Source organism: Oryctolagus cuniculus, chromosome 5 (assembly GCF_964237555.1).
Source record: "Oryctolagus cuniculus chromosome 5, mOryCun1.1, whole genome shotgun sequence".
NCBI classification, from domain to species: domain Eukaryota; kingdom Metazoa; phylum Chordata; class Mammalia; order Lagomorpha; family Leporidae; genus Oryctolagus; species Oryctolagus cuniculus.
In genome coordinates this window covers 1,796,219-1,820,754 of record NC_091436.1, presented here as the reverse complement: position 1 = coordinate 1,820,754, position 24,536 = coordinate 1,796,219, and the positions used below count along the sequence as shown (strand labels likewise).

Below are 24,536 nucleotides of genomic sequence, written 5' to 3'. Positions count from 1 at the left end.
GGTGTTTGCGTGCGTTCTTCTGCCCTGAGGCAGCTGAGTCCCGGATGAGGCTCCGGGCACACGACCAGGACAGGCCCAGACAGACTCCGTGGCCCTGCGCTCCTGGGCCGCACATCGCTTGGAACCCATGCAGAATCTGCAGTGAGACGCAGAGCAGACGTGGGCTGGCCAGGCGTGAAGAGACTGGAAGCAGGAATGGGGCCGTGGGTTCTCCCCGGCCTTGCGTGGGGACCACGTGCCATCTTCCCTGAGCCCTGTGTGCCCACTCCCGGGAAGGGACAGGAGGTTGTCCAGTGAGGGGCAGATCCAGCGTGCTCAGGAGAGACCCCGGTGCTGCCCAGGGACCCTCCCCGGCCCCACAGAACGACGACTCGGGGTGGCTGAGCACCGTGCACAAGTTCAATGGCTGCAACCTCACCAGCCCCATGGCTGTGGAAAAGCCCATTATGCAGATGCAGACACTGAGGCTTGGGCAAGGCTGGGCCTGGTCCCGTAGCAGAGGAGGGCAAAGCCAGGTTCACCAGACCTGTGATCTGACGTGTGCTCCCAGAGACCTCCTGAGCGCCGTCTGTCCTACACTTGTCACCTCGCCACTGCTGGTGGCCCCAGCTGAACACCCAGTGAAGGAAATGGCCATCAGCTGGGACATTCGGACCGCACTTCCGAGCGTGCGTGTCCTCGCCTCCTGTGTGCAGTGCCGTGGACCCGGAGCCCCTGGTGGAAGCAGCCGCCCCCCCTGCCCCGGGTGCTAGGCACCCGCCCACCCGTCTGTTCAGATGTGTGTCAGCCATGTTGTTTAATTTTTCCCCATAGAAGTGTTACGTGCACGTCTCTGCATTTATTCTTAGGCATCTGATATTTTGATATAATTTTTTGAAAAGATTTTTTAAAATGTATTTGAAAGGCAGAGGGGCCGGCGCTGTGGCTCTGCCGGTAAGGCGGTCACCTGCGGCGCCGGCATCCCGTGTGGGCGCTGGTTTGAGTCCCGGCTGCTCCACCTTCAGTCCGGCTCCCTGCTGACGCACCTGGGAAAGCAGTGGAAGATGGCCCAAGTCCCTGGGCCCTGCACCCACGTGGAGACCTGGAAGAGGCTCTTGGCTCCTGGCTTCAGCCTGGCCCAGCGGCAGCCGTTGGCAGGCATCTGGGGAGTGGACCAGTGGACACAGATCTCCCTCTCCCCGCCCCCAATAACTATGGCTTTTAAATAAATGAACAAATATTTTTTAAAAAAATGAAAGGAGGGGCCGGCGCTGTGGCACAGCAGGTTAAAGCCCTGGTCTGTAGTGCCGGCAACCCGTATGGGCGCCGGTTCAAGCCTCTGCTGCTCTACTTCCAATCCAGCTCTCTGCTGTGGCCTGAGAAAATAGCAGAAGATGGCCCAAGTCCTTGGGCCCCTGCACCAGCACGGGAGACCCAGAGGAAGCTCCAGGCTCCTGACTTTGGATCAGCGCAGCTCCAGCCATTGCAGCCATGTGGGGAGTGAACTACCGGATGGAAGACCTCTCTCTCTCTCTCTCTCTCTCTCTCCCCCTCCCTCTCTCTCTTTCTCTCAGCCTCCGCCTTTCTGTAACTCTTTCAAATAAATAAATAAATCTTTTTAAAAAATGAAAGGCAGAGTTAAAGAGAGAGGGAGCGAGAGATAGAGAGAGATCTTCCACCATCTGGTTCACTCACCAAATGGCCACAATGGCCCATAAGGGCCAAGGACTTGGGCCGTCTTCTGCTGCTTTCCCAGGTGCACTAGCAGGGAGCTGGATGGGAAGCGGAGCCACCGGGACTTGAACCGATTCTCGTATGGGATGCCAGTGCCACAGGCAGCAGCTTGACCCACGGTGCCCCACGCCAGCCCTTTGAGTCGCTTTAAATGACAGTTATTTTGGTTTACTTTTGCAGTTGCTCATCGCTAATCCATAGAAATGCAATTCTCCTCCTTATTCACCTTGAATCCTCGAGGGAGCTCCAACCTGTGCCCAGCTCCCCCCGCCCTCCCCACAGCCCCTCTGCCCTCTGGCCCCTGCAGCCCCCGCAGCCACCCAGGCCGAGGCTGTCGCCCAGTCATCTGTGCATGTCCGACCTGCCCGAGTCTCCCGCCGAGCCCCGCAGACACAGAAACATGGGCCGAAGCCCAGACAGGAGCGGGCAGGGCTCGGTCTCTCTGCCGGCAGCCTGGGGCCCGGGGCGGGCGGGCAGCGAGGCTGTGCTAGCACTGTGTCTTCAGGAACTAGAGCGCTTGCTAAACACAACATGTTCCAGCAGCCCCTACCACGCTCGGAGGGCCCCTAAGCCCTGGCCGTGCCTGGAGCTGCTCCAACCAGCCAGAAGCGCGCAAAGCCACAGCCTCAGGGAGGGCTCCCCACTGACAGCCGGGAGCCCTGTGCGCCTGGACGCAGCACCCGCGGCTTTTCCCTGGGGACAGCGTCTGCAGCACCCGGCAAGCCCTCAGGGGGATGGCCATGCCCTGAGCGGGATTCACTTGGCTCCTTTCCCCAAAACGAAGCCCTCGAGGCTCTCCTGTGGCTCCCACTGAGAGCACCCCAGCTCCAGGCAGCTCTAGAAACCCACGGTGGGGCTGGCGCTGTGGCACAACGGTTAAGCCCTTGCCTGGGATGCTGGCATCCCTTGTGGGCACAGGTTCAAGTCCTGGCTGCTCCACTTCCGTTCCAGCTCCCTGCTAATGGCCTGGAAAAACAGTGGAAGGTGGGCCAAGTTCTTGGGCCCCTGCACTCACATGGGAGACCCAGATGTACCTCCTGGCTCCTAGGTTTGGCTTGCCCCAACCCGTCCATTGCAGCCATTTTGGAAGTGGAACCAGCGGATGAAAGATTCTCTCTCTCTCTCTCTCTGCCTGTCTCGTTTTTCCTCCTCTCTGCATCTCTGCCTCTCAAATAAATAAATAAACCTTAAACAAAGAAAAGCGAGCTCCAGGTGTCCTGACTGTGGGTTCGTGGCAGCCTTCCCAGCTCGGGCTTTGTCTGGAGAAGGTGCCTGACTCCAGTGCCCGCCCGGCCCTGGCCCCAGGAAGCCCACAGCCACCTCTCACAGATAAGAGATCGCTCATCTGCCTGTGCGGGTGGGGCTGGGATCTGGAGCCCAGAGATCAAAGTCCAGGCCTCTCCCTTTGGAATGCAGAGAGCTGAGAGCCACAGGGGCCTGACCTGCAGCTCGGGCCTGGCTGGAGCCGCAGTGTGCGGCGCCCCCCAGCCCCAGGCCCCCCACACCGGGCGGCTCCCGGGAGAGAGGAGAGCTGGAGGCTGCCAGGAGGCCAAGCACGGGCCTGGAGTGAGTTCCCGGCGTTGCTGCGCCCCCCCACCTTCCTAGCGAGGTTACGGGGTCACTTCTCCTCAGCAGAGGCTGCCCTCCCCCACCCCCACCCCGCCTGGAAGAAGGCCGGCGCCAGCGCCACACCTCAGATAAGAGCCAGGACAGCCACAGCGTCTGGGCCTCATCCCTGCGCCCCACCTCTGTGGAGACCCCGCCCACAGCCTTGGGGGACCGGGGTCCAGGGATTCCGCCACCAGGGAGGGGCTGCCCAGGGAGGCCAGCCAGGGTTTCGGAGGTCCTATTTACAACCCCAAACTTCTGACTTTCTTTATTCAAAAGAATAAAGGCTTCAGGGTCACACCCCGCCCCTGGGTGTCCCCACACCGACCCAGGACAGAGCTGTGAGCCAGCTCTGAGCACCCCCGCCCCTGGGTGTCCCCACGCCGTCCCAGGACAGAGCCGTGAGCCAGCTCTGAGCACCCCCGCCCCTGGGTGTCCCCACGCCGTCCCAGGACAGAGCCGTGAGCCAGCTCTGAGCACCCCCGCCCCTGGGTGTCCCCATCCCAGGACAGAGCCGTGAGCCAGCTCTGCCGCCCCGCCCCTGGGTGTCCCTGTCCCAGGACAGAACCGTGAGCCAGCTCTGAGCCCCCCCCGCCCCTGGGTGTCCCTGTCCCAGGACAGAGCCGTGAGCCAGCTCTGAGCCCCCCCCCGCCCCTGGGTGTCCCCACGCCGGCCCAGGACAGAGCTGTGAGCCAGCTCTGAGCACCCCCGCCCCTGGGTGTCCCTACGCCAGCCAGGACAGAGCCGTGAGCCAGCTCTGAGCCGCCTTCTGGGCGGTGAGCCAGCCGGGTCCCTCGGGACACAGAGGAGCCGCCGAGGCCCAGGGGACAGAGGCCGCGTCCTCTCCAGGGAAGCCAGCCTCAGCATTCCGGGTGCCGCCTGCTGACCCACGCGGCGGAACCTCCTGGGGTGCCAGCAAACAACACCAACGGCAATAATCATAACAACGCCCCCTCCCTGTAAGGACCGCAGAGGGGCACCCAGAACGAGCCTCTGCCGGACAAGCCCCGCCCTGCCCTGTGTCCCTGAGCCGGTGCTCAGCGCCAGGCCTCCTCCACCACAGGGCCGAGGGCTTCCGCCTGCGAAGGCTGGATTTTACACGGCCTGTGTCCCCTGTGTCTGGGTTTTTCTTGTCTGTGTGTTTTAATAAAGAGCATTTTTCTTCTGGTTCACTCCCCACATGGCTGCAACAGCCAGAGTCGGGCCAGGCCAAAGCGGGTGCAGGGGCCCAAGCACTTGGGACTCGAACCAGCGCCCATATGGGATGCCGGCACGGCAGGCCGGGGCTTTAACCGGCTGCGCCACAGCGCCGGCCCCTTGAATGTACCCTACAAGCTCCAGTGTGGGAAGGAACACGCAGCCAGCGTCTCCCAGCACCATTCCGGGCGCCGCTGGCTGTGAGGTCCTCCTCCTGCGGGATTCCCCCAGCACACCCAGCCGACACCCGCCGCGGCCTCCATCCTGGGCCTGCTCTGCAAGTCCGCGGATCTTCCAGAGCCGGGACTCCGGCCTCGTGCCGGCCACACCGCCGAGACGGGCCTGGGCTGGAGGAAGCAGCAGCCCCCTCGTTGGTGGGGGGGTCAGGGAGGCGCAGGTCCAGGCCGGCCTGGCCTCGTTTCTCTGGACAGACTCTGGGAACGTGTTGGCTGCAGCGTGCCGACGGAGGCCCGAGGCGTCCCGGGGGCCTTGGTGCGTGGCCTGGGGTGAATTCGCCTTCTCCAGCTGGATGCATTATTGATGGGCGTGTTATAAATTATTAAACAAAATAAATAATGTATTTAGAACCGTGTCAGTCTGTGCCTGGTTACCAGCTGGGATGGCTTGAATGGACCAGAGCCGTGCACAGACCCTTTGTTAGGGGTTAACACAGTGTTTTGTTGGAGAGACGGGGATTCGCGCTCTGAAGCACCTCACACCTGCCCTGTGTCCTGCAGGACCGAGATCCACCCCGAGGAGGGCCGCAGGAGCGACACGGCTTCACGTCCGCTTAACTGTGCACGAAGACTTGGTGGCGATGCTGCGTGTGTCTGCATGTGCATGCGTGTGGATTTGTGTGTGCTTGTGTGCATAGTGTGTGCCTACATGTCATGTGCATGTGTGTGCCTCATGTGCTTATGCATGACTGCATGTGTGTAATGTGTGTGGACTCATGTGTGTGCCTGCATGTGTGGTGTGTACCTGTTTATGTGCATGTGTGTGCCTCATGTGCCTGTGTGTACGTGTGTAATCTGTGGATTTGCGTGTGCTTGCATGTGTAGTGTGCATGTGCCTGTGTGTGTGCATGAGTGTGTACTGTGTGCTGTGTATGCCTGTGTGTGCGCACGTGTGGTACGGTGTGGGCTGAGGGAAGGGCCGTATGGGACAGAGGCCGTGACTGCCTGTCTCCAGCAGGGCTCCCGTCTCACCGGGTGGAGCGGAGCCCGGGCCCGGGTCCCAGAGGTGCTGGCTCCGTCCCGGCGCCTGGCGCCCGGCAGACAGCAGCTCCTCCTCAGGGCCTTGTCCTTTGCGGACAGACTCGCCCAGGAGCCAAAAACTCTGCGTGCACAGCTGGCGAGAGCGGAGGAACTTGGGTTTCATTCCGTTCCCAGAGCATCAGCCGGGTTCCGGCAATATAGGACAGAGCGTTTGCCGTGGAATGGGGCCCCCCAGTGCCCGCTCTCCTACACGTGTGCTATGACTAAAGCGATCTTCGTCCCCAAACTGGGAACTCATGGTGGTCCCCGAGCTGACTGTCCCAGCCTGGCACGGAGGCTGTGGTCCCAAAGGGGCAGGAGGCCCCAGGGATCCCTGACTTGCAGGCCCCTCCCTCCGCTGTGGAGCCCCCGGGCCTCTGCAGGGGCCTGCTGTGCGGCAGACCACACGGCGGACGCTGCATCTCCAGCCTCTGAGTGGTGCTGGGTAAAACAGGTGAGACCAGTGCACCTGCCAGCCTCGAGCAGGCTCCATCCTGCCAGCGCCGGTGCTGGGCCCGGGGTGGCCTCGGCTTCCACACCCCGAATCACCTGGATCAGGCCGCCCTCACTGGGAGCCGGGGCCCCGTGGCTGAGAATGCACCCCACTACCTGGGAGGACGAGGCTTGGCTGCCCACAGAATGCTCGGGGACCAGCCAAGGGCGCGCCCGCGGGTGTGCTGGGCGGAGTCTCGCAGGGAGGGGGCAGGGGGTCCGGGCAGGTCTTTGGGCGGCGGTCTCCGTGGTATCTATTAGGTTTTCAGAGAAGGGTGGTCGTGGAGCTTTTCTCAGGCTCTGAAGGCGTGGGAGGCGTGTGTCCTTCATTCTAGCGCCTTTCATGGGGTTTCTAGAAACTTCCATGAGGAGCACAGCTGAGGCTCCCCGAGCGACGTTGAGTGAGCAAAGTGTATTTTTTATTTTACTTTTAAAAAGATTTTATTTATTTATTTGGGAGACAGAGTTACAGACAGGGAGAGGGAGAAACAGAGAGAGGTCTTCCATTCGCTGGTTCACTCCCCAATTGGCCCCAACGGCCGGAGCTTCTTCCAGGTCTCCCACGTGGGTGCAGGGGCCTGAGGACTTGGGCCATCTTCTACTGCTTTCCCAGGCCACAGCAGAGAGCCGGATCGGAAGAGGAGCAGCCGGGACAGGAATTGGTGCCTGTATGGGATGCCGGCACCACGGGTGGAGGCTGAGCCCATTCCGCCACAACACCCCTTTGCCTCCCTATTCAGGGTCCACCCATGTCCTGCACACCTGTGGTTCTCCGGCTCTCGGACCCCTGTGCACGCCTAGAAAAGCCGCTTCAGCCATCGCTGCCTCTAAGTGAAACATCTTCCCGTTGGCCTGCAAAATGCAAAGCCTCCCACTGGGAACGGGAGACGCCTGCACTGGGAACGGGAGATGCCTCCCACTGGGAACGGGAGACGCCTGCACTGGGAACGGGAGACGCCTGCACTGGGTGCGGGCCCCTCCCAGACAGGAGATGGGCTGAGACCCGGGGGCACCTGGCACACCCTCCGGGGATCCTCGGAGACCCTGCCCCGAAGTCCTCCGCTCCCAGAGTCGGGAGCCTGAGCCGCCACAACCTCACAGATTCGACTCAGAAGCCGGCGTGTTTCCCTGGGAAGCCTGCTGCTAGGAACCCTGCCCCTTCCTGCCCCTCGTGTTCTGCTCAGCTTCCGGGGGTGGGAGAGAGTCCCCGGCAGGGCAGGGAGGGCGGCCGGCCTGGTGCCGGAAGGGCCAGTCTGCCCGGCGGGTGTGGGCCTGGGCGTTCCCCGCCATCCCGGCTGGCCGAGCCTGCTCAGGGGCTTAGTGAAGCGCTTTCCTGGGCGGGCTCCGAGTGCACACCCCGTGACTGGGAGGGCAGCTCAGCCGGTCGGTCCACTCCAGGCGGGGGCAGCTGCAGGAGCCGGGAGCTGCTTGCTGTCTGGGAGTGAGTTACGTAAGCGCCTCGGGTTGGTTACTGCCCACAGCACAGCCCGCCACCCATCTGGCTTGGCTCGGGGCTCTCGGCCTGGTGCCAGCTCCAGGACGGGTTTGTCGTCCCCGCGTCTAGAAGCAGGACGTACAGCGTGGGTCCCAAGTCCCCCACGGGTGCGCAGCAGCAGCAAGCCCACGGCCTGGGCGTCTGGCGCCTGGGTTCCCTCCTTCTTCCTCGTCTCCTCCTCCTCCCCCTCTGCCCCCACGACGCTGGCACAGGTGGCAGCCTGGGTCCCGGAAGCCAGCAGCTGCCAGCAAGGGCCTCTGAGGCTGCTCCCTCCAGGGCGTCTACACGGCCGGAGCATCCTGGCCTTGCTGGGTCTGAGGGGCTCAGAGGGGAGCGGGTGTAGACTGCATAGGGATTCAAACCTGAACCGTCTCAAGGTCAGAGTCGTCGAGCTCCAGGGACACAGAGCTGGTGGTGGTGAACGCTGGGTCCCCAGGGTGGGGGCTCCCCTCGCCTCAGCGGTCAGCTCCGGCTGCGGTGGCCACACCCAGACTCTGGCCTCTGGGGCACTGGCCAGGCCCTGACCCTGCCTTGTCTCCCAGGCTGTGGGCTGTTCTGCCCACACCCCACCCCCACACCGTGTGCACTGCACAAGTCCAGGCCGCATCCCGGGGGCGTGGCCAGCCTTCATCACCATCATGGCCGACCCAGGCCGGCTTCACTTGCTCTGCCCGTCAGTCCTCTTGCTGAGAAATGACCGAGCCCCCTCAAACAGTGACCAGGAACAAGCACACACGCTGCAGAATGACTGGAGCTGGGGGCAGCCACACACCCACTCGGTCCTCGGCCACCGGAACTGGGCCGCGCTCGTCCTACACCGTGGCCAGGGTTTGGCCGACCTGTGTGAAAACAAGGACCAGAACAAGCCCCCCCACCACAGGACATAGCGAGTCCCCAGGGCCCGTGTGGGCACCCCAGGAGCTCCTGAAAACCCCTCCCTACTCTGAGAGTGCGAGGAGACCCCCCACCCACCACAGGGGCCCTGCACTTCCAGGCCACACCCCGGATTCCAGAGCTGAGAGCCCAGGGTGCCGAGGGCTGTTTGCCTCCTGCCCGAGCGCTGGGGATGAGAGCCCTGCTGGAATGCTAAGTGCTGTCATTACAGAGCCATAAATCAGGCCAGCCATCTCCCCCGTGACCTCTCCATCAACCCTCCCCTAGCACCCGGGGCTGGGGTGGGGGTGTCTGGAGGCCCGGAGCCGGCCGGGCCAGGCACTCGCTCAGGCGATGTCTCCGCAGTTATCATCACGCTCACTCACTCGCACTACCTGAAGGTGACATTTGAGCGCGGGTGAAGCTCCCCAGCCGCCCTACTGGCATTGTGTCCACTCACTGGACGCTGCGGCCGCCCTTCCCCGGGACGGCTGGCGCCCCTCCCGAGTGGGCTGGACAGAAGGGGGCCCACGCTCCACTCAGGGACTGACAGCTGCCCCCCTAAACCTCTGGGGACCCTAGCTCGTCCTGGAGGGCCCGGCAGGCACTACGAGGGTCCCAGCCCCCGGCGCTTTCACAGACGGACGGGAAGAGCCGCGGCGGTGGGCTCCTTCAGGGAAGCTATCATTTGGAGAGGCTGGGCGGTTAATTACTACCCAGGGTGCAAGTCGGGATGAGCGAGACGCACGCACAGACAGACGGGCGGTGTGAGGCGCCGGCAGCTCTCATTACCCCAGTGGGAGCGGGACGAGCTGGGCAGGAGCTGGACTTCAAAGGATGCGGACAGGGAGCCGAGGAGAAGCAGGGCCTCGGAAATGAGCTGTTATTACTCGCAGCCTCGTGCTCGTCGCTGAAATATCAAAGTGGTATCGAGGACGCACAGGGCTGGGCGCCTGCTCCCACGCCGCCCCACTCCACACACCCCCTCGCCCCAACGCACCGCGGGTGCCAGCTGACACCTAGAATCTCCTGTTCGGGGCTCTGAACTGCGCCTTTTCACCTGAGTCTGTCAGGGAAGACTTGCCTCATCTGTCCCTGGAGACCTACCCCCGCCCCGCCCCGGCACAGGCCACTCCAGCAGACCTGGGCCCAGCCGCCCTCGCGCTGACCGCTGGCGGTGGCCTCAGCAGGGCTGGGGTTAGGATAAAGACATCAGATCCCGCTCTGGGGCTGTCGCCTCGATGGACTGACAAGGCTGGAATGTGTCTGTCGGCAGGGCCTCCCACAGATGCACCTGCGGGCCTCCAAGCACCCCCACTGACCGGCGTGTGGGTGTCTCCACTTGCCTCCCTTGCTGTCTGGTTGCCGGCTCACCCTGTCCTGCCAGGGCTCAGAACGGAAGCCTGGGCGGGGAGGACCAGTGTGCTTTCTGCGGACGTGGAAGGTGTCACAGGGAGAGGGGGGCAGGAGGGATCTGGCCCCCGGTGAGGCCGCGTCCTGAGGTGTCCTCTGTCCGTCCTGCCATGGCTCTCTTGCCAGTTACTGTGGTTTGGGGGACCAAGAGAGACTGTCAGGGACCAAGGCTGGAGGCACTGTCCCCACTGTTTCTAAGAGCCAGCCAGTGCCTGGGAACCGGGCACTCATCTCCAAACCCAGGCTGTGGCCCATCAGGCATAGTCCAGGGTCCAGGCAGACGGCAGGGCCCCCCGACGAGCCCTCCACACCCAGCGAGGGCACAGCCATGAGCCTCCCACCGTGTCCACAGCCTCCCTCTCCCTGAGCTGCCTCCTAGCCTGGAACCTGTGCACAAAATCCGCCAGAAAACCCATGCGCGCTTAAACGGCTGTGGTGGCCGGCACTCGGCCGGTCTGTGTTTGCGTGTGTGGTGGCCGGCACTCGGCGTGGCCCCGCGCACAGCACCGTCTGGTGCAGAGGCAGAAAACGGCTTCGACTGAGCGATCTCATGTGTGGTTGTTGGGCTTTTTCAACGCAGCCAACAAACACAGCTCAACGCTGAGTTTTAGATGGACACGTGTGCCTGCTTCCTTCCCACTGGGTTGGGCTCCCCGCTTCTGTGGAGTCGCTAGTCGTAAGAGCATAATTGAAGGCCGGAAAACTCAGTGACAGGTAGAAACCAGTCTTGATTTTTCCCTCGGATTTTAAAGCAAAGACATTCTTCGCCATCCTGCCAGTGCATGACGCGACCCCAACCCTTCTCTCGGGTAAATGCTTGGTCAGCATTTCTGAACAGGAGCAGCCAAGGTTTCCCTTCACCTTTTTATTTTTGAACATTTTTGTTGTGATTGACGTGCAGTGATTGCGCGTGCTGACGGGGTACAGTGTGGTCTTTCCTTGTGTGACAGACGCACGATGACCAGAGCAGGGCCCCCCCCCCCCCCCCGCTTACCTCTCTCCTGTCTCCGGGGATCACTCACAGGATCCCCAGTCAGCGATTCTGAGACAGTTGGCTGCCGTCAGCCACAGGTGCCCCACTGTAGAACGTTCAAAGTCTGCCTCCCGCCCGACGACACCCCGTGCCGTTAACCGTCCTGTCGCCTCGGGAGGTGACCCCAGCTCTGCCCAGCTCGGATCTGCTCTCTTCCGCTATGCGTGACGGTGCTGCCCGCTGATCCGCACCAGGCCCCTTCCCAGCAGAGAGGCTTCCTGCTGCCGGAGCAGAGCGCGGGCCGTGGGATGCACCGTCTGTCCAGAGCCTCACCCTGTGGCTGAGGACCACCCGCGTCCTCCGTCCCTTCCCTCTGGGCTGGGCTCGCCACGCTGGTCCCGGCACGAGGCCAGTGCAAGCCCAGGCCTCCGAGTGAGCAGCCACGGAGCCACGGCGACTGCTGCCTCCTGCAGCTCAGACAGCCCCATCCACGGGAGGTGCACTGTGTGCCGGGCACTGCCCAGGTGTGGTGACCTAGCCCCATCCCATAAACGCAGAGACTCAGGCACAGACTGGGAGTGACATGAAGCAGAACTACAGCGATGGCAGAGCCGGGAGGAGTCCACCCTGGGAAAACAGTGCTGTCCGCCGGCCTGCTGAGTCCCACCAGCACCCCCGGTTGGCTCAGCCGGCCCAGTGCCCCTGGTGAGCTCGGCGGGCACGCCCCGAGTCCCGCCAGCACCCCGGTCAGCTCAGCCGGCATGCCCCGAGTCCCGCCAGCATCCTGGGTCGGCTCAGCCAGCTCAGTGCCCCAGGTGGGCTCCGCGGGCACGCTCTGAGTCCCGCCAGCACCCTGGGTCGGCTCAGCCGGCATGCCCCGAGTCCCGCCAGCACCCGGGTCGGCTCAGCCAGCTCAGTGCCCCTGGTGGGCTCGGCGGGCACGCTCTGAGTCCTGCCAGCACCCCCGGTCAGCTCGGTCGGCTCGGCCGGCACGCCCCGAGTCCCGCCAGCACCCCCGGTCAGCTCGGTCAGCTCGGTCGGCTCGGCCGGCACGCTCTGAGTCCCGCCAGCACCCGGGTCGGCTCAGCCAGCTCAGTGCCCCTGTTGGGCTCGGCGGGCACGCTCTGAGTCCCGCCAGCACCCCGGTCGGCTCAGCCAGCTCAGTGCCCCTGGTGGGCTCGGCCGGCACGCCCCGAGTCCCGCCAGCGCCCGGGTCAGTTCTCGCTCCAGTGGCTCAGTGACCTCAGTGCAGTCATCGTCAAAGAAGTCCGTGGCCAGGACGTCTGAGCTAAGCAGAATCAGTCTTGCAGAGAGCACTTCCTCCCTAGGCTGCCGCCCCCGCTCTGTCACACCGCCCAGCACCCAGGCTGGAAACAGGAGTTAGAACTAGAGCTCCGTGGAGCAGGCCTGGCGGTCAGGGCCCTGTGTCCTGACTCCAGCCTCCTGCCCACGACAGCCGGGACAGGGAGGCGGCAGAGACGGTTCAAGTCACCGGGTCCCTGCCACCCACCTGAGTTAGCTCCTGGCTCCAGCACTTGGGCTGTTGCAGGCGTTTAGGGAGTGAACCAGCAGATGGGCGCCCTCCGCGCAGGCGAGGGCCACCGGGCAGGCCGCGAGGAGACGCAGGCGAGGGCCACCGGGCAGGCCACGAGGAGACACAGGCGAGGGCCACCGGGCAGGCCGCGAGGCCCAGGCTCCACCACCGGGATTTCGGCACCAACCCCATGGCACAGGAAGCCTGCAGAGGAGGCAGGGCCTGGAGCTCTCCCACACGGCTCCTCCCTTCCTGGCTCCCAGGCCACCCCAGGGGAAGAACAAACAAGAACCCCAGGGCAGCTTCCCAGGGCACCGCCTGCTGGAGCAGTGTTCTCTGCCGGGAGGAGGGAGTCCAGTCCAGAGGTGGCACTGCCCAGTGCAGGCCCCAAGCGTGGACGATGCCTGGACTCTTGCATCCCGTGACCAGGGAACCGCTACTCCCTCCCCCAGTCGAGGCCGTGTGTCTGGGCACATGGGGGTGGGCAGCACCGGCCCATCCCTGGACGCCGCCCTGCAGGTGGAAACTGGGTGACGGAGACGCTCTGTTCCGAGCATCCGTGGGCCCACGACCGCCCCTCCCCACACCTGCCGCCCAGGGCCCAGGGGCTCACTCATCCCCCGTGGGGCCGGTGGAGTCCGTGGCACTGCTCATCTGGCCCAAGCTCAGCCCCTGGGAGAACTCCCCCTCCCCGGCACTCACCTCCGGGGGGGGCGCCCCCCACTCCTCGCTCCCACCCCTCTGCTCTTGTTCACGGCTCCAGCCGGGCTGCTCCGGGGGCTCTCCTGTCCACTCCCTCCTCCCCCTGGGACTCTTCTCTGGGGGCATGCTGAGGGCCGTCCCGCTGTGGCCCGCTGGCCTCGCCGCCTCATTTCTGGCCCCGCCAGCACCCCCCTTCCTGCCGATTCTCTTGGCCCCAGCGCGGGGTGGGTTTCTGTGGCTGTAGTGGCAGTCCTGAGAGGCAGCATTCGGAAAGGAGGTGCGTTGCTGAACTCACCCCTCAGGGGGCTCAGGAGTGTGGGGCCCAGGGGGGGGGCTTGTGGCAGCGGGAGCAGGTGCGGAGGGGGCTGGACAGCTCGCCGGGGTGGGCCAGACTCGCGCTTCCGTGACAATTCACTCGGGAGGAACTGAGTCAGTCCTGAGGGGACCCTCCAACCTCAGAACAGCCTTGTCCATTCACGCAGGGAGGAGGCGCCCGTGGCCACCTCGGCTCCCACACGCTGGTCACTGAGCCTCCGGCACTGGGGACACATGCACCACACCCAGGCCACGGCAGCAGCCCACACCATCCACGTGCCGATGGGCACACCACATCCACGCGCTGGGGAACCACAATGCACAGTCGCCCTTGTCTTCGAACTCCTGCAAACGCATCTGCAGACAGGCCACAGGCTTGGTGGTAGTTAGTTGGCACAACCTTCTGGTGGACGAGTCACCGACAAGCACCTAAAACCTGGCGGGGGACTTGGTGACCCGGCTGCTTCCGTGAGACGCCCCGGAACGAGCCGTGACCAACCTGGGACGCCGCGGGCGTCTCCCGGCACTCGTCTGCTGGTGCCAGCGTCATCCTGCTGAGACGTTACCATCGCTCGTGGTGCCGAGGCCCGCGTTGGCTCCTGACACACAGGCGTCAATCACACGGCGGCATCCCAGCCCTAATGACAGGGTCTGAGGGTTTTATAGGTCGGCGCCGTCTACTATTAACCTGAATCCCCATCGCAGGCTCCTGGTCGCCGCGGTTGATGGGTTGGCTGGGCTCTGCCCACAGAGCTGCACTGCCACTCCGCCTGGTTCAGAACTCAGGACCTCGCACGCCCTGGGCTCTGCACCTGCTCTCTCACTTTTTCATCCAATGTGCGCTTTCACATCTTGAGAGGCGAGAGTTCCTCCCCTTGGAATAGCTTCAAAGCATAGATCTTGTTTCTTTTACTCTTTTTTTAAAGATTTATTTACGTATTTGAAAGTCAGAGTTACACAGAGAGGAGAGGCAGAGAGAGAGAGAGGCAGAGAGAGAGAGAGAGAGATCTTCCATCGATGGTTCATTTCCCAATTGGTCGATCTGAAGCCAGGAGCCAGGAACTTCCTCCCGGTCTCCCACGTGGGTGCAGGGACCTGGGCCATCTTCTACTGCTTTCCCAGGCCACAGCAGAGAGCTGGATCAGAAGAGGAGCAGCCGGGACTGGAACCAGCACCCATATGGGATGCCGACGCTTCAGGCCAGGGCTTTAACCCGCTGCGCCACAGCACAGGCCCCTACTTCTTTTACTCTGACACCACCTTCCCACTTTCCCCTCGTAGCTCTGTTTATTCGTTCTTCAGGTCGATCCGCTCCAGAAATCTCACCGGTACATCACGTCAGCGACGGGCTCCATTCTGGCCCCTCTGTGACCAAGCCACCGACAGGAAAATCTGTGCGGGGCAATGCAGACAGAAGGGAATCAGTAATGAACCCGCTGAGACTGCGCGGTGGCAAAAGCCGCGGAAGGGGAGTAGGGGGCAGGGAGGCGGCAGGGCCCAGGCGGCGCAGGCGCGCTGTTGCTGGGTGCGGTGGGCGGGGCAGGCTGCACCTGCAAGGACCTGCGGGGAAGCTCCTTGGCCTTGCGTGGGCAGCTGGACACTTTCTTCTCGGGCTCCCGACGGCTTGGGGCCCCTGTGGAGAGGGCGCCGTGCTGGTAAAAGCCAGCCTCCGCGGTTTAGTCCTGTCCCCGTGACCGCCGGTGCGCGCCCTCGCTCATTGCTCGGGCAGCTGCGGCTGCACAGGGCGCCCGGGTCTCTCCCAGCTCCTCGGAGGCGGGGTTTGACCCTGCTGTCTCCCTGACGCGCAATGCCAGCGGAAAGCTCCCTGGGAAAGGCACCAGGTGATCCACTAACACACCAGGGAAGGAGCCGCCAAAGCTCACGGGAAACTGGAATCGTGCTGGTGCGAGCTGACTTGAAGTCCACGCGCGGTGCGGTGGTGGTGACCGCCGGAAGCCCCTCGTACTCCGCAGCGGCAGCCTGGGCTCGGAGACTGCGCCCACGGCCGGAAGTTCTAGGCAGCTCTGCTCGTACGCAGCTCCCACGTTCTCGTGTGCAGTTCTCACCGGAACCGCCTTCTCACCCACGGAAATCCATAGTTGGCCGGAATTACGCCGTTCCCCTCGCACCCACCCATTCAACCAAACCAAAACCATCGTCACGTCCTAAACTTCAGATTCCAAGTCAGTTACTACATTATTCTTTTTTGTTTAATTAATTAATTTATTTGGAAGGCAGACTTGCAGAGAGAGACAGAGAGAGAGAGGTCTTCCATTCAGTGACTCACTCCACATTCGGCCGCAAGGGCCAGAGCTGCACCGACCTGAAGCCAGGAGCCAGGAGCTTCTTCCAGGTCTCCCACACGGGTGCAGGCGTCCAAGCACTTGGGTCATCTTCCACTGCTTTCCCAGGCCACAGCAGAGATCTGGACCGGATGTGGAGCAGCCGGGACTTGAACTGGAACCCATATGGAATGCCGACACTGCAGGCCAGGACTTTAACCTGCTGTGCCACAGCGCCCGGCCCATATTTATTTATTTGTGTTGAGAGCCACAGAGAGGGAGACACACATGCAGATAGTTGGCGCACACCCACTGGTTCACTTCCCAGACGCCCGTGTCTCGGGGCCTGTGGGAGCAGGAAGCCGGAACCGGGAGCCAGAGCCGGCTGTGGAAGCAGGTTCTTAGCCAGCATCTTAATCAGGAGGCTAAGTGCCTGTCCCACGCGGGTTGTCATTATGTAAACCATGAGCCTTTGACAGAACATGGTCATCCTTGTGATAAAATATGCAGACAATTCACACTTATTCTTTAAAAAAAGAGTTATTTATTTGAGAGGCAGAGTTATAGACAGTGAGAGAGAGAGAGAGGTCTTCCATCCGCTGGTTCACTCCCAAGATGGCTGCAATGGGTGGAGCTGTGCCGACGGAGCCAGGAGCCAGGAGCTCTTTCCAGGTCTCCCACGCACGTGCAGGGACCCAAGGACCTGGGGCGTCTTCCACTGCTTTCCCAGGCCACAGCAGGGAGCTGGGTCAGGAGTGGAGCACCAGGATGACGGCCCTGCAGGCAGAGGCTTGACCCAGGACACCACAGCGCCGGCCCCTCGCGCTTGAACACTGTGGAGCCTGGCGGCATCTGTCCAGAATCTGCGTCCCTGTGCACAGTGAGCGCTCAGGTTCTTGCTGAAGTAGTCCAGTGGGAGTGGATCCCCGCGATCCCGTGTGCCCTCTTCTCCCCTCTCGTCTGGGTGACGCCAGGCCCTGCCCCAGGCTCCCCCGTCCTCGCACCAGTGCTCGGGCCACAGTTTCTCAGAAGACAGTAGGGCAGGCAGCACAGCTTCCTAGAGGAGCGGCCGCATCCAGAGTGACCAGCATGACCCCCTGCGTACCTGGACTGCACCCCCACGAATCCTGTTACAGGACAGAGTGACCGGCATGACCCCTGGGTACCTGGACTGCACCCCCACGAATCCTGTTACAGGACAGAGTGACCGGCATGACCCCCTGGGTACCTGGGCTGCACCCCCACGAATCCTGTTACAGGACAGAGTGACCGGCATGACCCCCTGGGTACCTGGACTGCACCCCACGAATCCTGTTACAGGACAGAGTGACCGGCATGACCCCCTGGGTACCTGGGCTGCACACCCCACGAATCCTGTTACAGGACAGAGTGACCGGCATGACCCCCTGGGTACCTGGACTGCACCCCACGAATCCTGTTACAGGACAGAGTGACCGGCATGACCCCCTGGGTACCTGGACTGCACCCCACGAATCCTGTTACAGGACAGAGTGACCGGCATGACCCCTGGGTACCTGGACTGCACCCCACGAATCCTGTTACAGGACAGAGTGACCGGCATGACCCCCTGGGTACCTGGACTGCACCCCACGAATCCTGTTACAGGACAGAGTGACCGGCATGACCCCTGGGTACCTGGACTGCACCCCACGAATCCTGTTACAGGACAGAGTGACCGGCATGACCCCCTGGGTACCTGGACTGCACACCCCCACGAATCCTGTTACAGGACAGAGTGACCGGCATGACCCCCTGGGTACCTGGACTACACACCCCACGAATCCTGTTACAGGACAGAGTGACCGGCATGACCCCCTGGGTACCTGGACTGTGCACCCCACGAATCCTGTTATAGGACAGGGTGACCGGCATGACCCCCTGGGTACCTGGACTGTGCACCCCACGAATCCTGTTACAGCGACAGGGTGACCGGCATGACCCCCTGGGTACCTGGACTGCACACCCCACGAATCCTGTTACAGGACAGAGTGACCGGCATGACCCCCTGGGTACCTGGACTGCACACCCCCACGAATCCTGTTACAGGACAGAGTGACCGGCATGACCCCTGGGTACCTGGACTGCACACCTCCACGAATCCTGTTACAGGACAGAGTGACCGGCATGACCCCCTGGGTACCTGGACTGCACACCCCACGAATCCTGTTACAGGACAGAGTGACCGGCATGACCCCCTGGGTACCTGGACTGCACACCCCCACGAATCCTGTTACAGGACAGAGTGACCGGCATGACCCCCTGGGTACCTGGACTGCACACCCCACGAATCCTGTTACAGGACAGAGTGACCGGCATGACCCCCTGGGTACCTGGACTGCACACCCCACGAATCCTGTTACAGGACAGAGTGACCGGCATGACCCCTGGGTACCTGGACTGCACCCCACGAATCCTGTTACAGGACAGAGTGACCGGCATGACCCCCTGGGTACCTGGACTGCACACCCCACGAATCCTGTTACAGGACAGAGTGACCGGCATGACCCCCTGGGTACCTGGACTGCACACCCCACGAATCCTGTTACAGGACAGAGTGACCGGCATGACCCCCTGGGTACCTGGACTGCACCCCACGAATCCTGTTACAGGACAGAGTGACCGGCATGACCCCCTGGGTACCTGGACTGCACCCCCACGAATCCTGTTACAGGACAGAGTGACCGGCATGACCCCCTGGGTACCTGGACTGCACACCCCACGAATCCTGTTACAGGACAGAGTGACCGGCATGACCCCCTGGGTACCTGGACTGCGCACCCCACGAATCCTGTTACAGCGACAATTGCACTCCCCACGAACCGCGGTGGAAATACCTCAGGCGTTTTCACTAACAGTTTCTGCTAAACAACGCGTTAGCATACGGAAATGCTGGCCTGACTCGCGAGGGCCAGCACTGACGGAAAGGAATCAGAATCTATAACTAGAAGTGGTCTTTAATGTTCCTATGACTTCTTACACCATCTTCATTCTGATATGATTAACAAACCACGAGTTTGCCTATATAAAGTGTAGCTCTGGGGCCAGCGTCGTGGTGCACTGGGTTAAGCCGCCACCTGCAGCGCCAGCATCCTGTGTGGGCACTGGTTCGAGTCCCGGCCGCTCCACTGCCGATGCAGCTCCCGCTGACGGCCTGGGAAGGCAGTGGAGGACGGCCCCAGTGACGGGACCCCTGCAGCCACGTGGGAGACCAGATGGACATGCAGGCTCCTGGTCCAGCCCTGGCCATTGTGGCCATTTGGGGAATGAACCAAGTGATGGAAAATCTCCCTAGTTCTCTCTCTCTCTCTCTGTCTCTGTCTCTGTCTCTGTCTCTCCCTCTCTTTGTAACTCTGCCTTTCAAATAAATAAATAAACCTTTAAAAACAAGTTGAAAGTGCAGCATCGAATGCTTTTTTTGCACACTTGCGAGCTTGTGAAACCGTTGCCACGAATCTCAGAACATTTTCAAGAAACCCGTGCTCGTTAGTGGTCCCCTAGGTCTTCCCCGCCAGGACCACCACCCACTGTCGTCCTGTGGATTTGCCCACTCCAGGCCTCCCATGCAAACAGATCACACAACACAAGCTTTCCTTGTCTAATTTCTTTCTCCAGGCTGTTTTTTTTTTTTTAAAGATATATTTATTTGTCTGATGGTCAGAGTTACAGAGAGAGATCGTCCATCCCCTGGTTCACTCTCCAAATGGCCAGGGCTGTGCCAGTCCAAAGCCAGGAGCCAGGAACTTCTTCCGGGTCTCCCATGTGGTGCAGGGGCCCAAGGACTTAGGCCATCCTCTGCTGCTTTCCCAGGCCACAGCAGAGAACCGGATCAGAAGCAGAGCAGCTGGGACTGAAACTGGCACCCATATGGGATGTGGCACTGCAGGTGGTGGCTTAACCCACTGTGCCACAGAGCCAGCCACCACCAGGTGTGTTTCCAAATCCATCCACGCTGTAATGTACGTCCGCATTCTATTCTTTCTAAAAATAGACTTTTTTTTTTGACAGGCAGAGTGGACAGTGAGAGAGAGAGACAGAGAGAAAGGTCTTCCTTTGCCGTTGGTTCACCCTCCAATGGCCGCTGTGGCCGGCGCACCGCGCTGATCCGAAGCCAGGAGCCAGGTGCTTCTCCTGGTCTCCCATGGGGTGCAGGGCCCAAGCACTTGGGCCATCCTCCACTGCACTCCTGGGCCACAGCAGAGAGCTAGCCTGGAAGAAGGGCAACCGGGACAGGGCAACCGGGACAGAATCCGGTGCCCCGACCGGGACTAGAACCCGGTGTGCTGGCGCCGCAAGGCGGAGGATTAGCCTAGTGAGCTGCAGCGCCGGCCCAATAGACTTTATTTCTTAGAGCAAAGGTGAGAGGGAGGGTTGGAAAGCACAGGGGGCACGTGTCCACCCACATGCACACAGCACACACATGGCACGGGGGCATGTGTCCCACCCACGTGCACACAGCACACACATGGCACGGGGGCATGTGTCCCACCCATGTGCACACAGCACACACACGGCACAGGGGGCGTGTGTCCCACCCATGTGCACACAGCACACACACGGCACAGGGGGCGTGTGTCCCACCCATGTGCACACAGCACACACACGGCACAGGGGGCGTGTGTCCCATCCATGTGCACACAGCACACACATGGCACAGGGGGCGTGTGTCCCACCCACGTGCACACAGCACACACACGGCACAGGGGGCGCGTGTCCCACCCACGTGCACACAGCACAGAGCCCTCATCCACAGAGGGCCTCCCTTGGGTGTCACACAAATGCAGAACGCCTGGGCACTCGGCACCTCGACCTCCTCCGAGCTCCGCCTGCTGCCCGTGGCTCTCTCACCCTCAGAAGAGCAAGGGGTCGGCTGGGTCTTAGTCCCACGGCCTCCACCCCGGCCGGGGCAGCAGGCCCAAGCCCCTCCCCCTGAGGTGCCACAGCCCTGTGCCCGGGCAGGACCCCGGCTCAGGCGCCTCTGCCGGGAGCCTGGCTGTGTTCACTGCTCTGCGGGCAGAAGTCGCCATGGTGCTTTGCGGGGAGATTCCGGAAGACTCACATTTTTAGGGACTAAACCAAAATTCTCAACCCCTTTGCCCGGTTCCTATCTGTGGCGAGCACTGGGGGTTAAGGGAGTAGGCGCCCACCAAGTCCCCGGGGGCTGCGGGGAGGGTGGTGAGCCGCGCTGGCGCTGGGCGCGGTGCAGGGGTGTCCAGGGCCTCCCTCCTCAGCCTCCCGGCCCTTCCTGCGGCCAGCGTCAGCGTCAGCACCGGGGGCACCGGCCAACCTGGCCATGGCACTCCTCCGACGAGCTCTTAAAGGCCGGGATCCATCGGTTCTCTGCCCACCGGGAGTGGGGTGATGCCGCGTGTGTGTTTTCAAAATCAGGCGCTGCTTGCCTTCATTCTGCTCCTGCTTCCGCGAGAACAGTTTCCCCGGACACGAGCAGAAGGCGACTCCTGGAGAACAAACAGCGGAGCCGCTCCCGGGCCTTTGATCATGACTGTCCCCGACCCTAGGTCCCCCAGCCCGCAGCCTACAGTGCTGACGGGGAGGCCTCCCCTCCGTGGCCCCGGGAGCACCGTGCTTGTGTTAACGAACGGTTCTCTCTACTGACGGCGAGACTGGCCGTCCACCAGCCGGGGGAAGGCTCTCTCCCCTCGCCCCCAACGCTGGGCCCGGCTGCCCAGGAGGGTCATCTGCACAGAACCACAGTGCTCTCCCTTCCTCCTGGGACACTCGCCGGCCTGCCCTGGCACAGTGACCGCAGTGAGCCTGCAGCACCACACAGCCCGGGGCTGGGACCCTCGGTCTGACCTGTCGGCCCCTCCTCTCCTCTCTGCTTCCCCACTGCCCACCCCCACCCCTGCTGCCCCCCACCTCCCAGACACTGCCCGCCGGGCCCCTCCTCCGGGACTCAGGAATGTACCAGGGTGGTAATTACTGACTGCACCAGCTTGCCCCGGTCGGGCTGGCTCTGGGACGCGCCGACGAGCCCGCCCTCCTGGTGGCTGCTCCGATTGCCCTGGTCCCCTGTGCCTCCTCCAGTCTCCTCTCCCCCACTCGGGGCTGGGGCTCTGGTCACCTCCTCGGCCATGGAGGACTCCCGGAGCATGGTCCACTGCCCCTTCTGAGACACGCAGTGCCTGGAGCTCACGGTGTTTCTTATCTCAGTCCAGCTGCACCACGCTGAGGCTCCCATGGCTCACGTTGGGAACCGTGTGGTCAGGACTCCAGCCGGGCCTGTCTCCACGTGGAAGCCACCATGCCACACAGCCGCACGCCAACGCCGGGGGGAGCAGAAAGCATTGCAGACCACGAGGCTGGCTCTTTGGCTAAAAACAGCTTCTGACGAACGTAACGGGCAGGAGAGATCAAAGCAGCGGGGTGCTTACCACAGAGCCAGACACGACTGGCGAATGAGGGACAGCGACGGGGGTTGCCGTGGAAGAAAGAAAACACACGGTGCTAAGACCCGGGGGTGTGCCTCTGCTGGGAGACCTCTCCCTCTCTCCCTCTCTCCTTCTCTCCCTCTCTCCCTCTCTCCCCCTCTCTATCTCTTTCCCCCTCTCCTTCGCTCTATGTATCTCTGCCTTTCAAATAAATAAATAAACCTTTACAAATAAAAAGAACAACCGAGCGTGAACCTACAGCGCAGGTGTTCACCAGCCAGTGCCCCTCACTTCAAAGTGCAGACAGAGCCGGCGGGAGGGGAGCACACGGGAGCAAGGCCCCCTGCACGTGCTCCCAGGACGCGGCCGGCCGTGCGCGTGCCAGGGGCTGCTCCGCCAGACCCCAGAAACGCAGCCTTGGCAGGTGCCGTTTTGGGGTTCTGTGGGGGCCTTCTTATTTCAGACATGGAGGCCTCTAAAGTGTTTGGAGAACTCAGATGCAGGCCCTGTGTGGCTGGGGCGGGAGAGCGTGTGGCCAGGTGATCCGTGTCCTCGCCCACGCATTTGCTGCTGCTGTGGGAGTCCCACGCCTCCCGTGCCTCCGCCTCCCACTCTCAGGCTTGCTGTCCCCTCCCCCACCCCCCTTGTGTGTGAGTGTGAGTGTGTGTGTGTGTGTGACTTATACATTCGTACTTGTTTGGAAGGTGAGCTCTCATTCTCCAGTTCTGGCCCCACATGCCTGCAACAGCCCAGCTGGAGCAGGCCGCAGCCAGGAGCTGGGAACTCCACCGGGCCTCCCACGTGGGCGCAGGGCCCTGCCATCACTGCTGCCTCCCAGGCGCCTTGGCAGGGAGCTGGAGTCAGGAGTGCAGGGGGCAGGAGCCCAGGCGCTGCAGGGTGGGACGCAGGCCCCAGACGCTGGCCCCAGAGCCCTTCTGTCTTCCAAGGGAAGGGAACCGCCTTTGTCTGCAGCCCCAAGCGAGCCGCCGCCTGTGCCTGGGGAGGAGAGGAGTTGAGCCGGCTCTCTCCTCCCCGAGGTCTGCCCAGCTCGGGGGAGGCAATCATGGGGTCCACAAGACCCGGGCTGTCTCTTACGCACACAGATGAAAGCCTGTGCTCCAGTGGGAGGACCCTGTGTTCACGCCCGCCGTGCCCCACCCTGGCTTCACGCGCAGGACTCGGTCCTCACTGAGAAGAGGAGGCAAGTGCCAGGGGGTTTAAACCCTGCGCACAAATGGGCCCGCAGAACTGCGGCTTGGTTCCCAGCCGGCCGCTTGGCCCAGCGCCTGTGAGTCACGACCACAGGTAACAGCACCTGGGCGTGGAGGGCGCACGTCACAAGCTGCTGAGTGAGTGAAGGGAGGAAGAGATGGACAGGCGAGGCAGCCTGGGGCCTGCACGCGGCTGATGACCGGATGGACGCAGCCCCGCGAGGAAGAGTCCCTGTGGCGGCAGCCCCCGCCCCGAGCCCCTGATGCAGGTGGCTCAGCTGAGGCCAACCAAGCCTGGAGGCCAAGGCCGACCCCAGCATCTCCCAGCCCCACAGCCGAGCCCCACAGAGCTGATGGCACAGGGGCCCGGGCTGGCCGGCCTCACGGCCTGGTAAAGCCCTGAGACAGCTCCCGGCCTTCCCAACAGTGAGCCCATCTGCCCTTCTGCTTTTGGGGTCTGGTTTTGCCTTAGGATCCTCCAGGAGCTACAACTGACGGGATCCACAGACTATAGAGTGAGAGAGGGAGGGAGAGACTGCAGGAGGGAGGGGGAGAAAGAGGGAGGGAGGGAGAGACTGTGGGAGGGAGGGGGAGAGAGAGAGAGGGAGGGAGAGACTGCAGGAAGGAGGGGGAGAAAGAGGGAGGGAGGGAGGGAGGGAGGGAGAGAGACAGACAGAGAGAGGGAGGGAAGGAGGGGGAGAGAGAGGGAGGGAGGAGACAGAGAGAGGGAGGGAGAGACTGCAGGAGGGAGGGGCGGGGGAAGGGGGAGAGGCCCGTCGGGGGTGGGGGGCTGGCAGGCGTGGAATCCGCAGGCCAGGTCAGCAGCCTGCACGGCCAGGTGACAGCCGGTACTTGGGCTGAACTCCTGCTCCGTCAGAAGTCTTGGTCCCGGCAAAGCCTCGTGAGGCCCTCGGCAGCCTGGGTGAGGCCCACAGAGTGAGGACCACGCTCTACCCCAAGTCGCACCCAGCCTGGTGCCCTGGACTGGGGCTGAGCAGACAGCTGGCAGCCTGGCCCAGCCACTGGGCCCGCAGGTGTGGGTACGGCCGCCCCTCCCCCACC

The 24,536-nt window shown here is 62.7% G+C and overlaps 1 long non-coding RNA gene across 1 annotated transcript; it reads right to left on the bottom strand.

The window, feature by feature from the left end:
* Positions 1-6,681: 6,681 nt before the first annotated feature.
* LOC127489924 (uncharacterized) lies at positions 6,682-10,382 on the bottom strand. The gene is made up of 2 exons (XR_011388912.1): positions 8,124-10,382; positions 6,682-7,701 (listed from the first exon to the last, which is right to left on the bottom strand). It is a non-coding gene; the product is annotated as an uncharacterized lncRNA (long non-coding RNA).
* Between the last annotated feature and the right edge of the window lie 14,154 nt (positions 10,383-24,536).